The sequence below is a fragment of the Propithecus coquereli genome, unplaced genomic scaffold, assembly GCF_000956105.1.
Source record: "Propithecus coquereli isolate 6110/MARCELLA unplaced genomic scaffold, Pcoq_1.0 Scaffold534, whole genome shotgun sequence".
Taxonomy (NCBI): domain Eukaryota; kingdom Metazoa; phylum Chordata; class Mammalia; order Primates; family Indriidae; genus Propithecus; species Propithecus coquereli.
The window spans coordinates 2,076,778-2,081,536 of NW_012151219.1; positions in this window are offsets into that span (position 1 = coordinate 2,076,778).

Consider the following 4,759-nt stretch of genomic DNA (forward strand, 5'->3'; position numbering starts at 1 on the left):
AGAAAAAAAATTATACATAGGTACTTCTCTCTTTCTAGGATCATTGTTATAAAATGCCAATTAGTAAGGTTAATCCTGCTACCTCGTTCTTCCAAATTATATTTTTACCCAATTTCTAAAACCAAAAAACAGAAAAACTTATTGAAATATTGATTATAATTGGATTAGTTTTATAGTTTAATTTGGAATCTATGTGACATTATATTATCTTTCTTATAAATGTAATGTGCATCTCCATTTGTTCAGGATATCTTCATATCTTTCAATAGATTCATTTAGGGGCTTCTTATACTTGCATTACTTGGTAAATAGGAATTATTATTGTTACATTTTCTAATTGGCTATTACTGACTTAAAAAATGTTAACATTATTTGAAGGTTGAACTTTTACCAGAAAAGCTACTGAATGCACTAAAATTTATTGTCTTAACATTTTTTGTAGAAATTTTGTGTTATACAGGGATCATATTTATCTCTTTATTTTCAAATAGACATTTTATTTCTCTGCATTTGTCTTATGAATGTGGCTAGAATTTATAGAAACATTTTTTGATTTTATTGTAGATTGCTTGAGATTTTCTATGGGTATCTATATCTTCTGCAGATAGGGACTGTTTCACTTCTTTCTTTCTGTTATGTAGGCTTTTTCCCCCTTGTATTATTATGCTCACTAGATCTTTGATTACAATGCTGACTAGCAGAAATGAGAGTAGATATCTTTACATTTTTTCCTAATCTTAGGGGGCAAATGTTGAGTCTTTTATGATTATGTATGCTATTAGCTATAGGAATTTGAAGGTGCTCCCTATCTGTTAGAAGAATTTATCCTCTATTCCTAGCTTCCTGAGAGTTTTTATATTATGAATGAATATTGAATTTTGTCAAATTTTTTTTCTGCAACTAGCAGTTATGTTCTTGTGATTTTTCTTCTTTACCTTGGTGGATTACACTGACTGATTTTAAGATACTAAACCAGCCTTAGATACCTAGAATAACTTTAAATGGTCCAATATCTCTGTGGGAGACAAAGGCCTTTACTACATTTTTTTCGATTGTACCTTTATAAGCATCTTTGTAAAAAAAAAAATCCTTCTTCACCAATGCAGAATAAATTTGATTATCTATTGCACTGATGATGAGCTAATAGGCTTATCTTTATATAATTCATATCCTTGGAACTTTCTTTCAAGCATTATTTCATATCACCATTATGTCAATGATACTTTTGCCCATATAGAGCTATCTTAAAAAGTTTGTCCTTCCTTCTGGGAGGTGTTGAATCTCAGTTTTTCTGAAGAAGCTGAAGAAATTTCCATCATGTCTGCAGTCCTGATGTGTTTATCATTATGTAAATAAGAAAATATTGAAGCCTAGTGCTTTATCTTCTTATCATTTTATGTATTTAAGTGTGGCATTTTGTCTAGGCTGAACCTGAAAAATTAAATTAAAATCTGGGCCATAACTCAGTTATTTTGTTGAATATTGTTGTTGACAATATTGTTGAGAGCACCCTAGCGGATACTAATATGGAGAAAAGCCTTAGAACTAAAGTTGACCTAAAGCACTGGTTCTCAAACTTTAGCATGTATAAGAATCATCAGGAGTGCTTGATAAAATGTAGATTGCTGGGATTAACCGTCAGAGTTTCAGATTTGGGAGACATCTAGATGTGTGAGACTCAACTATTTGCATTTCTAACAAGTTCCCAGGTATCGCTGGTGTTGCTTGTTTGGGGATTATACTTTTATACAGTGGTCCCAAAGACCCTAACGGGTACAATGTACACTATCTGAGTGATAGGTACACTTATAACTTTGACTCAAGCAGTACAAAAGCAATCCATATAACTAAAACATTTGTACCCCCATAATATTCTGAAATTAAAAAAAATATTCCCTTAAAAAAGTCAGAATGATTACAAATTAATAGCTTAATTCCACGCCTCAAGAACTAGAAAAAGAAGAACAACCAAACCCAAAGCTAGCAGAAGAAAAAAATTAACAAAGCTCAGAGCAGAACTAAACAAAATGATAACCATAAAAACCATACAAAGATCAAAGAAACTGAAAGTTGGTTTTTTGAAAATACAAACAAAATCAATAAACCTCTGGCTAGATTTACCAGAAATAGAAGATAAAGGACCCAAATAATCTCAATAAGAAATTAAAAAGGAAAGATTACAACTGGTACCACAGATACAAAATATAATCAGTGACTGCTATGAAAACCTCTACTGCTGTTATGAAAAGCATGCATAAACTAGAAAATTTAGAAGAAATGAATAAGTTCCTGGAAACACACAACCTCACAAGCTTGAATCAGGAAGAAATAGAAGTTCCGAGCAGACCAATAATGAGAAACAAGATTAAAACAGTAATAAAACTCTCCCAACACACAAAAGCCCTAGACCAGGCATATGCATAGCCAAATTCTACCAGATCTACAGGAAGAATTAGCATCTATTCTACTGAAATTGTTCTATAACATCTAGAAGGAGGGAATCCTCTGTAACTCATTCTATGGTGCCAGTATCACCTGACACCAAAGTCAGGAACAAATATAACAAAAAAATAAAACTATAGACCAATATCCCTTATGGAAATATGCAAAAATCCTCAAAAAAATGCTAGCAAATTAAATTCAACATCACATCAAAGACATAATTCACCATGATCAAGTGGGACTCATCCAGGGATCCAAGTATGGTTCAATATATGCAAATCAATAAATATGATTCACCACATAAATAGAAGCAAAACAAAGACCATATGATCATTTCAATAGGTGCAGAAAGATCTTTTGATAAAATCTACTACCCCTTCATGATAAAAATCTTAAAAAACTAGGCATAGAAGGACCATACCTCAAAATTATAAAAGCCATATATGATGAACTCACAGCCAACATCATACTTAATGGGGAAAAGCTGAAATCATTCCCCTTAAGAATTGTAACAAGTCAAGAATGCTCATTGTCACAACTTCTATTCAACATAGTACTGGAAGTCCTAGCCAGAGCAATCAGGAAAGAGAAAGAAATAAATGGCATCCAAACCAGGAAAGAGGAGGTCAAGCTATCCCTGTTTGTCAACGAGATGATGTTATACCTAGAAAACCTTAAACATTCCACCAAAAGACTGCTAGAATTGATAAATAAATTCAGTAATATTTCAGGATAAAAAATTAATGGACAAAAATCAATAGCATTTCTATATACTAACAGCATTCAAGCTGAGATTCAAATCAAGGACTCAATAGCATTCACAGTAGTTAATAAGAAAATAAAACACCTAACAATATACTTAACAAAGTAGGTTAAAGATCTCTACAAGAATTACAAAATGCTGAGGGAAGAAATCTTAGATGACACAAACAAATGGTAAAACATCCCATGCTAAGATATTGGAACAATCAACATTGTTAAAATATCCATATTGCCCAAAACGATTTAGAGATTCAACACAATTCCTATCAAAATTCCAATGTCATTTCTCAAAGACCTAAGAAAATAATCCTAAACCTGACTTTAAATTATACTACAAGGCTATAGTAACCAAAACAGCTTGGTACTGATGTAAAGGTAGATACATAGTCCAATATAACAGAATAAAGAACCCAGAAGTAAAACCATATAGCTACAATCCATTTATTTTTGGCAAAGCAGACAAAAATATGCACTCAGGAAAGGACAGCTCATTCAACAAATGGTGCTGGGAAAACTTCATAACCACATGCATAAGAAGGAAACTGGATCCCTATCTCTCACAATATACAAAAATTAACATGGATTAAATACTTAAATGAAAGACCTGAAACCACAAAAATTCTATAAGAAAACCTAGCAAAAACTTTTCTAGACATTGGCTTAGGCAAGGAATTTATGAGTAAGAGAAAGCAAACACAGCAACAAGTAAATAAATAAATAAATGGGACTTAATTAAACTAAAACTTTTCTGCATGGTGAAAGAAATAATCAACAGAGTAAATAGACAACCTACAGAATGGGAGAAAATATTTGCAAAGTATATATCTGACAAAGGGCTAATAGCCACAATCTACAAAGAACTCAAACAAATCAGTAATAAGAAAACAAGCCCATCAAAAAGGGGACAAAAGACATGAACAGACTCTTCTCAAAAGAAGATAGACAAATGGCCAATGACCATGTGAAAAAATGCTCAACATTACTAATCATCAGGGAAATGCAAATTAAAACCACAATGAGATACTACCTTACCCCTGTCAGAATTGCCTTTATTAAGAAGTCAAAAAACAATAGATATTGGCACAGTTGCTGTGAAAAGAGAATGTGAACACACTGTTGGCAGGAAAGTAAACTTGTACAACTGCTGTGGGAGGCAGTATGGAGATTCCCCAAAGTACTAAAGGTTGACCTACCATTTGATCCAGCCATCCTACTACTGGGTTTATACCCAAAGGAAAAGAAGTTATTTTATAAAAGAGACACCTGTACCCAACTGTTTATTGCAATATTATTCACAATAGCAAAGATACAGAATCATCCGAAGTGTCCATTAACTCACTACTGGATAAAGAAAATGAAATGTGTGTGTATACACACCCCTGCTACACACACACCATGGCATACTACTTAGCCATACAAACGAATGAAATAATGTCTTTTGCAGAAACTTGGATAGATCTGGAGACCATTATCCTAAGTGATGTATCTCATCAATGGAAAATTAGATACCTTATGCTTTCACTTATAAGTGGGAGCTAAGTGAAGGATATATATA